This window comes from Macaca mulatta, chromosome 18, assembly GCF_049350105.2.
Source record: "Macaca mulatta isolate MMU2019108-1 chromosome 18, T2T-MMU8v2.0, whole genome shotgun sequence".
Taxonomy (NCBI): domain Eukaryota; kingdom Metazoa; phylum Chordata; class Mammalia; order Primates; family Cercopithecidae; genus Macaca; species Macaca mulatta.
In genome coordinates, this window is record NC_133423.1 from 67,631,434 (window position 1) to 67,645,683 (window position 14,250).

A 14,250-nucleotide genomic window follows, 5' to 3' on the forward strand; every position below is an offset into this window, starting at 1 on the left:
TGACTAGAATGTTGACGGTGAAGATGGAGATGGGCAGAGAGAGACAAGCTATGTTCTGGAGGTAGAATCATCAAGCTTTTGTGATGAAAAGATTATGTCTCATTAGATTTCCCATGAAATAAGAGACAAGTTTATGATGACACTGACTGAAATAACAGACCAGACTGGTGCTACTGGTGACACAAGACTGCAAACAGTCCAGGTTTGGGAAATATTCACAAGTTCACCCCAGGCCTGATTTTGAAGCGTCCTTTGAGACATCCAAGTGGATATGTCAAGGAGGGCAGTTAGACAGGTAAGTGTGAGCCCAGATAAGAAGTATGAGTTAGGAATGTAAATCTGGGAGTCGTCAGATTAGCAAGAGTATATTAGTAATGTGCTCCTTACACACCTTACAAGAGTTTTTTTAAATTATTATCTTGCAAGCTGCCTAGCTCACTGAGAGAAGTTAAGTTATGCTACAGTAACAAAAACTGGAAAACACCAGTAGCTAGAAACAATAGAGGTTCATTTCTTGTTCATGCTACCTGCCTGTAGTAGGTTGGCTGGGGGCTCTGCTCTAAATCTCTGCTATCATCATTATGTCCAAGGCGGGCAGAGCTGCCAAGTCTAAAGAATTGTCAGTCATAGTAGCTGAGATGGTTAGTCTTATATGTAACTTGAGTGGATCACAGGATGCCCGGATATCTGGTTAAACATTATTCTGGGTATGTCTGTGAGGGCATTTCCTGAAGAGATTAGCATTTGAATCTGTAGACTGAGTAAAGCCAATTGCCCTCCACAATGTGAGTGAGCTTCATGAAGTCCATTGAAGACCCGAATAGAACAGTCTGAGTAAAGGAACATTTGCGCTCTTGCTGACTCATTATTTTTAAGTTGGAACATCAGTCTTCTGCCACCTTTGGCCTCTGGCTCAGATTGGAATTTACACTATCAGCTCTCCTGATTCTCAGGCCTTCAGACTCAGACCAGAACTACACCATCAGCTTTTCTGGGCCTCCAACTTGCCAGTAGCAGATCTTGGGACTTGTCAGCCTCTTTATCTGCATGAGATAATTCCTTATAATAAACTTCTTTATGTTACATATATATTTTATATACAAAACATTATATGTGTGTTGGGGGGCGGGGAGAGAGAGAGATGCTTCTGTTTCCCTGGAGAACACAGACTAATACAAATTTAGGTATCAAGACTGATTGAGGAACAGAGTTTTAAGGATGAGTTTTCTAAATTTGTTCTAGAGTTTCTAGAATTGGGTCTCTAATCCAATTAGATCTAAAGACACTAGTAACTCTATTTCCAGTAGTAAAGACTGCAACGATAGGCCATAGGGTGATCAGGTGATAGAGACACAAAATATCATCACTGGATACTCCTAACTAAACATTTATAAGAATAAGGAGTTGGGTGACTGTGTATATGATACTTTTGAACATTTTTGGAAAACTAATTAATATTATTATTAAATTGGCTGATTGCTCCTGATACTACTGAACAAAGTGGTGAAAGACAAAGATGAGTTCAGGGACTTGAATTTCCAGCTCAAGCATAACTAATCTGAAGAGATCTATGTGTGCTCTGAAGGAGACCCTTATCTCCTGTAGCCACAGGGCTGAGATTGCTGAAAATCAAATGCAGAATCTCATCCTGTGACTGGCTGAATCACAATACAAATTTAACTCCCATCTTCACAGGGTATCTACTGTTAGAGTAAGAGCACTGATCAGCAAAGAATGAGGTTCTGTAAGTAGGCATGGAGACATGTAAGAAGACCCTGATAAAGGTGGGGACATTGAACCCTTAAATTGTGATGATTTTTTTTTGCAGTGAAAGAGGCTTTCCCACTGCCAGTGGAAGTGACCTCCTCATCCCCAGTAGAAGCACCCTCACTGGGAGTGGGATAGTGGCTTCTCCAATCTCATCTGAGGGGAGTAACCCCTCATTGCCCAAGGAAACTATAATGGCCTCCTCTGAGGCAGTTGCCATGGAAGACAATACTGATTCTCCTCAGAACCTACCTATACTACCTCTCCTTGATTCTTGACCTATAACTAGACTCAAGTCACAAAAGACCCCTGCAGGTGAGGTAAAAACTATGACCCATGAGGACATGTGCTATACTCCAGAACTACTTGAGTTTTCTAATTTATACAGCCAGAAATCTGGGTTAATATGTGGAAATGGATATTAAAGGTGTGGGATAATGGTGGAAGGGACATTAAATTAGATCAGTCTGAATTTATTGACAAGAGTCCACCAAGCAGAGATTCTGCATTTAATGTTGCAGCTCAGGGAGTTAGATGGGTCTCTAACAAGACATCTTTCACCACTATTGTGAAAAGTAAATTTGTGATGGGAAACATAACATCCTTGTTGAGTTCTGCGATCACTTCTCTGTAGGTCAGAACTGATAATATGGACTGCAGACAGAGTTGGAAAATCTAAATGCAAGAGGATGGGGTGGCAGAGGCCAAGTGGCAGCATTCAATTGCCAAAGGTAAAGCAGGTGTGGTAACTGTAATAGTAGGGTCAAAGCAGCAATCAGAATAGTCTGACTTACTCAGATCTATGGTGTTAGCTAGTTAATGACTGTGTTCCTAAATGTGAAATAGATAGATGCCCACTAAATTCTTACTTGATCTTTATAAGCAGAAAAGTTCTAGATCAAGTGAACAAACGTCTAACTCAAATCATAAGAGAGTCATAGCCCCTCAGTCAATTACCAGACTTGAGCCAGTTTATAGACCCAAAACCCTTTGAATAAATGGAAGGTTGAGTCCCCTCAAGGAAGGATCACGTACACTACCAAAAATGTGTACTGTTAATCTTTCTCCCAGCATTTCCCAAAGGATTCTGTAAGTAGGAATGGGGACATTCCTATTGCCTTTTACTAGGGTAACTGTACATTGGGAAAATACAAGAAATAATCAGGCTTTTCAGGGACCACTGAACACTGTCTCTGAACCGATACTGATTCCAGAAAATTCGAAATGTCACTGTGGCTCTCTAGTTAGAACAGGAGCTTATGGAGGTCAGGTGATAAAGGGAATTTTAGCTCAGGTTCATCCCTCAGCGGATCCAGTGAGTCTCTAAACCTATCCTGTGGCCTTTCCTCAGTTTCAGAATGCATAATTGGAGTAGATCTACTCTGCATGTGGCAAAATCCCCACATTGACTCCATGACCTGTAAAGTGGGGGCTGTTGTGATGGGAAATGCCAAGTGGAAGCCACTAGAACTGCCTCTACATAGAAAAATAGTAAATCAAATGCAATTCAAATGCAGTATCCCTGCATTTGCAATGCAAAATGGTTGGGACCAGAAGAGTTTTTGATTTGGGATTTGTTTTTAATTTTGGAATATTTGCATTATACATACTGGTTCAGCATTCCAAATTTGAAAATCTAAAATTTAAAATGTTCCAACGAGCATTTCCTTGGAGCTTCAGGTCAGTTTAAGTTTTAGATTTTGGAGCATTTTGGATTTCGGATTTGAGATACTCAACCTGTACTTCATTCCTGGAAGAATTGCAGAGATTAGTGCCACCATCACAGACTTGAAAGATCAGAAGTGATGTGATCATTAATTTTATGTGTCAACTTGAGTGTGATGTGAGGTGTCCAGATATTTCATTAAACATTGTTCTGGGTGTGTCTGTGAGAGTGTTTCCAGAAGAGAATAGCATTTGAGTTGGTAGATTGAATAAAGTTGATTGCCCTTCCCAATGTGGGTGGACATGAGCCAATATACTGGGGTCCTGAGTAGACCAAAAGGCAGAGGAATGGAGAATTCATTCTGTGTGACTGCTTAAGCAGAGACCTGGATCTTCTCTTGCCCTTGGACTAGGACTTCACCATTGACACTCCCAGTTCTCAGGCCTTTAGACTTGAACTGGAATATAAACCTTTGGCTCTCTGGTTTTCAGGCATTTGAACTCCGACAGGAACTATACCATCAGCTTTTCTGGGTCCCTTGTGTGCAGATGGCAGATTATGGGATTTGTCAGCCCTCGTAATTGTATGAGCTGATACCTTGTAATAAACATGTATATAGATATATAGATGTAGATGTAGATATATAGATGTAGATGTAGATATATAGATAGAGATATCATATTGGCTCTGTTTCTCTGGAGAACACAGACAGGTAGCGATTCCCACCACATCCCCATTCAACTCACCTATTTGGCCTATGCTGAAGACAGATGTGTCTTGGAGAATGACAGTGGATTACTGCAAGCTTAACCAGGTGTTAACTTCAAGTGCAGCTGCTGCACCAGATGTGGTGTCGTTGCTTGAGCAAATTAACACATCCCCTGGTACTTGGTATGCAGCTATTGATCTGGCAAATGCCTTCTTCTCCATATCTGTTTATTAGGCCCACCAGTAGCAGTTTGCTTTCAGCTGACAAGGCCAGCAATATACCTTGTCCTATCTCAGGAGTATATCAACTCTCTACCTTATGTCATAATTTAGTTCACAAGGATCATGATTGCCTTTCCTTTCCACAAGATGTCACACCAGTCTATTACACTGATGACAATATGCTGATTGGACCTAGTGAATAAAAAGTAGCAACTACTCTAGACTTATTGATAAGATATTTGCATGTTCAGAGGGTGCGAAAAACTATGACAAAAATTCAGGGACCTTCCACTTCAGTGAAATTCGTATGAGTTCAACAGTGTGCAGCATGTCAAGACATCCCTTCTAAAGTGAAGGATAAGTTGTTGCAGTTGACCTCCCCTACAACCAAAAAAAAAAAAAAAAAAAAAAAAAAGGTCAAAATGCCAAGTGGGTCTCTTTGGATGTTTTGAGACAACACATTCCTCATTTGAGTATCTTATTCCACCCCATTCATTGAATGACCCAAGACCTACCAATTTTGAATGAGGCTAAGAATAAGAGAAGGCTCAGCAAAAGGTCTGGGCTGCTGTGCAAGCTGCTCTGACACTTGGGCCATATGATCCAGCAGATCCAATGGTGTTCGAGGTGTCAGTGGTAAATGGAGATGCTGTTTGGAGCATTTGACAGGCCCCTATAGGTAAACTGTAGTTCCGGCCCTCAAGATTTTGGAACAAAACATGCCATCCTTCGTGGATAGCTACTCTCCTTTTGAGAAACGGTTCTTGACCTACTACTGGCCCTTAGTAGAAACTAAATACTTAACCATGGGCCACCAGGTTACTAGGCAACCTGAGCTACCCATCATGAACTGAATGCCATCTGACCCATCAAGTCATAAAGTTGGACATACACAGCAGCACTCCACCATCAAACAGATGGTATATACACAATCAGGCTTGAGCAGGCCCTGAAGGCACAAGTAAGTTACATGAAGATGTGGTCCAAATTCCCATGGTGCCCGCTCCTGCTACATTGCCTTCTCTCTCCCAGCCTGCACTTACACCCTCATGGGGAGTTCCCTAGGATCAGCTGATGGAGAAAGAGAAGACTCGGCTTAGGCCTGGTTTACAGATGGCTCTGCATGATATGAAGATCCCACCTGAAAGTGGACAGTTGTGCCACTATAGCCCCTTTCTAAGATATCCCTGAAGCACAGTGGTGAAGAGAAATCCTCCTGGTGGGCAGAACTTTGAGCAATGTACCTGGTTGCATATTTTGCTTGGAAGGAGAAATCGCAAGACACATAATTATATACTGATTCATGGGCTGCAGCCAATGATTTTACTGACTGGTCAGGGACTTAAAAGGTCCATGATTTGCAAGTTGGTGACAATGGTATCTGGGAAAGAGGTATGTAGATAGACCTCTCTGAATGCGCAAAAAATGGAAATATATTTGTGTCTCATGTGAATGCTCATCAAAAAGTGACCTCAGCAGAGGAGGATTTTAATAATCAAGTGGATGAGATGACCCATTTTGTGGATACTAGTCAGTCTATTTTCCCAGCCATCCTATTCATGACCCAATAAGGCATGAACAAAGTGGCCATGGTGGCAGGGATGTAGGTTATCCCTGGGCTCAGTAAACATGACTTTCACTCACTAAGGCCAATCCAGCTACAATTACTGCTCAGTATCCAATCTGCCAACAGCAGAGACAGACCAATACTGAGTCCACAATATAGCACCATTCCCTGATGTGGTCAGACAGCTACCTGGAGGGCAGTTGATATCACTGTATCACTTCCATCATGGAAGAGGTTACATGTGTTCTTATTGGAATAGACACTGACTCTGGATATGGGTTTGCATTCCCTGCACACAATGCTTCTGCCAAAAAGGCTTATGGAGTGCCTTATCTATCATCATTGTATTCCATACAACATAGCTTCTGGTTGAAGAACTCACTTGACAGCAGCTGATGTGCAGTGCTGGGCCCAGGACCACATCTTCATGTAACTTACTTCTGCCTTTAGGGCCTGTTCAGGCCCAGGGCCCATGGTCATGGAATTCATGGCCTTACCTTAGTCTCTACCATCCTGAATAGAATGGTAAAATAGCCTTTCGAAGACTCAGTTATACCAGCTAAGTAGCAATACTATGCAGGTCGGGGCAAGATTCTCCTGAAGGCTGCATGCTCTGAATCAGCATCTAATATATGGTGCTGTTTCTCCCAAAGCCAGGATTCACAGGTTCAGGAATGCAGGGGCAGAAATGGGAGTGGCACCACTCACTATTACCCTCAGTGACCTACTAGTAAAATGCTCGGCTAGCCTAGAGGTCTTAGTTCTAAAGGAAGGAATGCTTCTAAAAGGAAACAAAACACTGAGTCCATTGAACTGAAAATTCACACTGCCACTGGCCACTTGGAACTCTGCATGCCTTTGAATCAGCAAGCAAAGAAGAAAGTGACTGTGGTGGCTGGGGTGATTGATCCTGACTAACATGGGTCAGTTGGGCAGCTACTATATAATGGAGGTAAATAAGAGTATGTCTGGAATATAGAAGATCCCTGAAGGCATCTCTTAGTATCACCACGCCCTGGGATTAAAGTCAATAGAAAACACAACAACCCAGATCCTTCAGGAATAAGGGTTTGGATAGCTCCACCAGATGAAAAATCATGACTAACCAAGGCATTTGCAGAGGGCAAAGGCATACAGAATGGGTAGTGGAAGAAGATAGTTACAAACAGCAGCTACGACCACATAACCAGTTACAGAAATGAGGACTGTAATTTTCCTGAGTATTTCCTTTTTATTTTGTTGTAAATATACATATATATGTGTGTGTGTGTGTGTGTGTGTGTGTGTACTGAGTAAAAATCTTTGTTTTCTTTCCTCTTATTCCTTTATTGTTTAGTATAAGCTGTACTGATTTTATATCATAACATTTAAGTATTGTTAATTATACATCATACTATTTCATGTATGGGATATCAAGGAGAAGGGTAAACATCACTCAAGGATTTTACCTCTTTTTCTGGGGAAGAGGTTACTGTGTTTTCAGTTGTATGCAGGATAGTTGTGTCATGTTGGGTGGAATCATAGTCTTGTTATTGTCTTTATTTGGAGATTAAGCATGGTTTAGGAAGATACATGTGGGTGCCAAGTATGTGTCAACTTGACTGGGCCTGGGATGCCCAGATATGTGGTCAAACATTATTCAAGGTTTATCTGTGAGAATGTTTCTAAACGAGATTAATGTTTGAACCAGTAGACTGGGTAAAGCAGATTGCCCTCCCCAGTGTGAGTGGGCCTCATCTAATCTGAGCCCTAGATAGATAGATGGCCCTAGATAAGAGCAAAAGTATGAGTAAGGGAGTCTTTGCCCTCTCTCTGCCTGATTGTCCTCTTTTTTTTTTTTTTTTTTTTTGAGATGGAGTTTTGCTCTTGTTGCCCAGGCTGGAGCACAATGGCACAATCTCAGCTCACTGCAACCTCTGCTTCCTGGATTCACGCGATTCTCCTGCCTCAGCCTCCTGAGTAGCTGGGATTACAGGCGCCTGCCATCATGCCCAGCTAATTTATTTATTTATTTATTGTATTTTTAGTAGAGACGGGCTTTCAGCATGTTGGCCAGGCTGGTCTCAAACACCTGATCTTAAGTGATCCACCCGCCTTGGCCTCCCAAAGGGCTGAGATTACAGGTGTGAGCCACTGCGCCTGGCCCCTGATTGTCTTTAACCTGGGACATTAGTCATCTGTCCTTGGCCTTAAACTCCAACTTAGACTCCAACTTATGCCATTGATTTTCCTCATTCTCAGGCTTTCAGACTCAGACTGGAATATACATCGTCATCACTCCTGGGTCTCCAGCTTGCCAACCAGAGATCTTGGGACTTCTCAGCCCCTATAACTGTGATATGTTTCTCTGAAGAACCCAGGCTGATACAGTAGCAAAGGGAAAGTTGAACCTGGAAGAGTCTCATGTTGACCTTAATGCTCCAGCAAAGAAGCGACACATGTTGCTTATCTTTTCAGTTCATTGACCAAACCTAGTCACATTATACCATCAGAAAGGGAGTCAGGAAATACAATCATATAATGTACATACTTGGAATGAAGAGAGATGAGAACATTTGGTAAACAGCACTAATAGGCAGCATATGAAGGAGATGCTACCCTCTTGGAGGCAGAAGGTGCCGTGGAGCTGATGGTTCTCAGCTCTGCCAGCTTTCGGGTCCCACTTTGTATTTCCTAGTGCAGTGTGCTGATGCATTATAACAACATCTTTACAAAGGAAAATAAAAATGGTAAGTAACAGGATAGATTTTAGAAAAGAGTATTTTTTTAAGGTAAGGTTCAAGGCCCTAGACTGAATGTGATGAGGGTGCTGTGACACACAAAGCAGATCATTAAACATTTAGTAACCAATGGTTATTGGGGCCTTGGCTTGACAGTCTCATTTAGGAGACAGCTGCATTCGCCTGCATTGATTGAGATGGTGTGTGCTAACAAAAGCTGAAACCTTCAGATTTAATGAAGGCAAGGAGTCATCCTTGGGCAGAAAGCAACTATCGAACTGATTATCGTAGACAAACCCAAAGTTTGATTAATTCCATGGAGCATTGTGTCCAAAAAGAAACTCACTATAGTTCATACAAATCAACTCAACCAGGATCAGAGAAATCTGGTAAATTCCAGTTGACTGGTGGATAGAATGACTCAGATAGGCAGTCAGAAGGATCACAAATAATTACTGAACAAGATTCTCTCAAGCTCCTTCCTGTTACTACATTAAATGTTTAAGGAGTCCTACTCTCTCAGATCATGAGGATATTCTTCACACCTCCTTTCTAAGGCCCTTTACGTTACCAGTGATGTAGGCTTGGCCCCTAGAAGGTTGCAGCTCTCACAGAGTCTACTCCACCTTGAGCCAGATGCTATGAAAAGCTAAAGCCCAAAGGCTACAGCCTTCACCCTCAACCCACTGTTTAACATTGCAGACCACATTCTCTTTCAATTACATGTATTTCATTAGTTTGCTTGTTGATCTTTTGCAAATAATCTAAGTTTTAACTTGAGTATGCAGGTAGGATAGGAGGCAGGCAAGTTGTGGGTCTGTGAAAAGTAAGGAGGCCAGGAGGGCAGGTGGGTAGGGCTGATCTAGGAGGCAAAGTGCATGAGAGAATTAAAGACTGCTGATCACTCAGCAAATGGATGCTGACTCTGGAGGATATTTGTGTGTAGCACAAAGATAAAGGCCATACATAGAGGTGGGAATGAGGAGTAGCAAGCAGCTCTGACACACTGGATGGAAGGGCTGTGGGAAAGAGAAGGGTGGAGAGATGAGATGGAGCTGAGGGCAGAGCACTTTGATGACTACTGAAAAGCTTTGGTACTCCTTTAGGCACAGGGAAGTCATACAAATATTTTTAGCTGGAGGGTAACTTGATAAAGTGTTGATTTTTTGTTTTTCTTTCTTCTTTTTTTTTTTTTTAGACGGAGTATTTTTCACTCTTGTTGCCCAGGCTGGAGTGCAATGGTGCAGTCTTGGCTCCCTGCAACCTCCACCTCCCGGGTTCAAGCAATTCTCCTGCCTCAGCCTCCTGAGTAGCTGGGATTACAGGCACCCGCCACCACCCCCAGATAATTTTTGTATTTTTAGTAGAGACGGGGTTTCATCATGTTGACCAGGCTGGTCTCGAACTCCTGACCTCAGGTGATCCACCTGCCTCGGCCTCCCAAAGTGCTGGGATTACAGGCATGAGCCATCTTGCCTGGCCAAAATTGAGGCAATACTTGGGGTTGGCATGGACTGAAAAAAGGAGCAATCCTGGATAGGACCTCATTTATGAGGCTATTGTAGAAGCCCACACAATTGTTCTTTCAAACTGGTTTCTAACGACAGCCCCCAAACCATCAGGGACAGATGACCCTACCCACACAACATGTCCATCATTTTCTCCAGGATAAAAAGTTCTTTTTCTTTCTCTTAGCATCGTAATTGAAATGATAATAACTCATTTCCTCCACACTTCTCTTCTTTGTTATAGACACTTGTAGTACTAAAAGAGCAGGAAACCAATCTTAGGTTTTTCTTACTGTTATCTGATTCCACTCAATCCTGCCTAAGAAGAGCAACTATTATTCATATCTGTTCAACATGTATATATGTTACATACCAGACACTGCTTGTGAAGCATACAAAGAAATTCCTGAATTGTTGCCTAAGGATGTTCAGAGGTAACTTGTGAAATAAACAAATGAGCTGTATCATTAAAGGTAACGAGGAACGGAGCAACGTGGGCTGCCTGGTCCCCTCCTCAGTCTAAGGCACATAACCCCATGAAGTAAGGTGGCTACACTGGAGAAAATCACATCCACACTGAGTCTAGAAAAAGGAAAAAAGGAAACACTGAAAGATTATCCTGGGTTGACCGGGCGTGGTGGATCATACCTGTAATTCCAGCACTTTGGGAGGCCAAGGCGGGCGGATCACGAGATCAGGAGATTGAGACCATCCTGGCTAACACGGTGAATCCCTGTCTCTACTAAAAATATAAAAAATTAGCTGGGCGTGGTGGCGGGCGCCGGTAGTCCCAGCTACTCAGGAGGCTGAGGCAGGAGAATGGCGTGAACCCGGGAGGCAGGGCTTGCAGTGAGCAGAGATGGCACCACTGCACTCCAGCCTGGGCGACAGAGCAAGACTCTGTCAAAAAAAAAAAAAAAAAAAAAAAAAAGATTATCCTGGGTTAGTAGAGAAACTGAGCTTTAAGATAAAGGAAGCGGCTATGTTGAAAGATTAAACAAGGAAAACTAAGTTCTAATGTGGACACAGAAAGGTCTTGGTAGGGAAAAGAAATGAAAAGTGAGGTACATCGCCAAGGGGCATCTTTCTGGGTTACAAGAAGCAAAAACAAATGCAATGCCTGTTTCTTAAACATTTGTCTTGTGCCAAGTGCTCCACGTGGCTCCTCTCATTTCATCTTCCGCACAGTACTATGAAATATGAATCTGAGTTAGTATCCCCATTCTGCAGACGAAGAAGCTGAGGCTTGTCTAAGGACACACAGCTAATAAACAGGTGGTTACGGATTCCACCCAACTGTTGAGCTCCAGAGCTTATGGATTTAAGCACCACACTTATACTGTCTCCACAATCCTAATTGTAAATTCCCAGAATCAGGTCCAGTGATCTATCTCTTGCAGCATAGCTACATCTAAATTACATTTCTGTGTATTTTGCAAACATCTACATGGATATTCTGTAAGTACTTCTTTTTGAAAATGTCCAAAAACATCTCTTTATCTTCTACCACCCAATGCACACCTCTTCCTGCATTCTCTAATTCAAAAAAGCTATCATCTTTCTCCCAGTAAACTATCTTTAATCAGGGGAATATCTCTCAATCTACAAGCAGTTGCTAAATCTTGTCTGGCCTTCTTTTGAGATATTTCATATGATTCTAAAGTCACTTTCTATTATAGCTGGCCTATCCCTGTTCTCTCCTCCTGCAATTGACTACCCACCTGCCTCACACCGCCAGTGGGGCTATTTTTCTTTGACACCAATGATGGAAACCCTCAGTGATAAGTCAGTTAAGCCTACAGACTCTGGAATCAGATAACCAGGGTTCAAATCCAGGTTTCCATATTTACTAACAATGTGACCTTCAGCAGTAACTGAAATGTCCTTGGTTTCAGTTCCTAAACACATTAAATTAGGATAATGATAGTACCTATCTCATAAAGTCATTGGAAAAATTAAATGAGACACTTCCGCTTGAGACACAGGAGAAGGCCCCTATGAAATGTCATTAAGATCGTTGAAGTTAATGACAGGGTTTCTTCCCTGATCAAAAGCCTCTGTTGACTCCATTTTGCTTACAAAGTGAAGTTGGAAGAAACGTTCATCATGATATTCAAATCCCAAAAGAAAATTGCCTTAATCTACCTTTCTAGACTTCTCTTGTATCCAAGCTCTCCTCCCCAGCTATGCTGTGCTCTAACCAGAGACCATTCACAACACCAGCACAAGGTGTTCCTTGTGCCTGGAACAGCCTTCACCCATATCAGCGATCAAATCTGACCCTTGGGCCTAAATATCACCTTCTCTGTGAGGCATTCAAGTATCCTCTTCTTCCAGACACCCCAGTGGTCTCTCATAGGGCCCTATTCTACCTGTGCCTGCATCGCTAGATTGCAGGTAGCCTTGTTGACTGCACTCTATCTCCCATGACCAGTTTTTTTTTGTTTTGTTTTGTTTTGTTTTGCGGTGTTATACTGTACTGGCTGTAAAGGAAACCTTCATTCTGCACCCTTCCATCCTCAACTCTCGTGTGCCAGGCACCTCTTACTCTATACCCATAGTCACTCCCACCACTATACTTTTCCCTATGAACAGCAGCACTGGGAGTGATTCTCTCACTTCCCACTAATGCCAACCATCTTCCTTCTCAAATACACCTGGTCAACACTGACCCATGCCTTGGAAGTTGGCACAGCCAGTACTAGCATAGGATGACAAATGACTTGCACCAGCCCTAATCAAGACTAAATTATCTAATAACTTAGGAGATTTTCTCCATCCACACAGTAGGTTCTTAAGAAATGAAATTAAAATACAGCAGTGGTTCTCAACCCTGTCTGCACATTGAAATCACTTGGGAAGCTGTATTAGTTTCCTAGGCTTCCATAACAACATACTATGAACTGGATGGCTTAAAACAACAGAAATTCAGTGTCCCACCATTCTGGAGGATAGAAGTCTGAAATCAAAATGTCAGCAAGGCCATGGCTCCCTCTGAAACCTTTAGGGGAGGATCCTTCCTTGCCTGCTCCTAGCTTCTGGTGGTTTGCCAGCAATCTTGTGCATTTCTTGGCTTGCAGATGCATGACTCCAATCTCTGTCTTTATCATCCCATGGCATTCTCCCATGAAGCTTTAAGGAATTCTAATGCTTCGAGGGCATGCATGATGTGGCAAAGAAGATTGAGATGGAGACTAGAAAAACAGGAGAAAGCAGGAAAAGATGGGAAATTGGAAGCCAAAGAAAATTGCCTTCACCTACCATTCTGGACTTCTTTTCTTTTGCATACACTCTCTTCGCCAGCTATACTGTGCTCTGATTAGAGGCCACTCACAACTCACCAGGCCCCAACTTCACACGGCCATCTGTTTATAAGGACACCAGCCATATTGATTAAGGGCACACTCTACTGCAATATGACTTCATTTAACTTTAGCAGTTACATCCTTCAATTACCTATTTAGGAATAAGGTCACATTCAGAAGTATCAAGGTTTAGGGCATCAGCATATCTTTTTGGGGGGACCCAACTCAACCCATAAATGAAGTTTTTAAAAATGCTATAATGTTCCAACTGTCATGTTCCACACCCAGAGACTGCAATTTAATTGGTCTGGGGTGCAGCCTGGTCTTCTGAAATTTTTTAAATTTTTTAAATTCTTTAAGCAATTCTAATATGCAAACAAGTTTTAAAACCAAATGTCAGGGGTTCATATCAAGGGGTTTTGGGGCCAGGCTGCCCGGCATTGAATCATGCCTACACCACTTACAAGATGAGTGACCCTGGGAAATTTGTATAACCTCTCTGTGCCTCAGTTTCCACCATTTAAAATGGAGATAATAATATTTAATAGTACTTGCCCCAAAGAGAGGGTCTAGGAATTAAATTAGGTTATAAAGGAGAGCATTTAGAAATATGCCTGAAATCATATTGCCCCTATTATTACTATAGTTCAGGCATACTTGCACCCTACCTTTAAAAGCCTCAATGGTAATATTCAATGAAGACCGTTTAGTCTCTATTTTAGAGATGGGACAAAGAGAGCACACAGATATTCAACAATGTACTCAGAAGTCTGTGAGGAGCCCTAGA

General features: G+C 42.2%; 1 long non-coding RNA gene across 1 annotated transcript in view; it reads right to left on the reverse strand.

Annotated features, from left to right (window-relative positions):
- Positions 1–12,580: 12,580 nt before the first annotated feature.
- The window catches only part of LOC114673818 (uncharacterized), a 41,811-nt gene continuing 40,141 nt past the window's right edge, over positions 12,581–14,250 (reverse strand). Inside the window, exon 3 of the long non-coding RNA XR_003724628.2 lies at positions 12,581–13,352. This is a non-coding gene — a long non-coding RNA (uncharacterized LOC114673818). The remainder of the gene's footprint in view (positions 13,353–14,250) is intronic.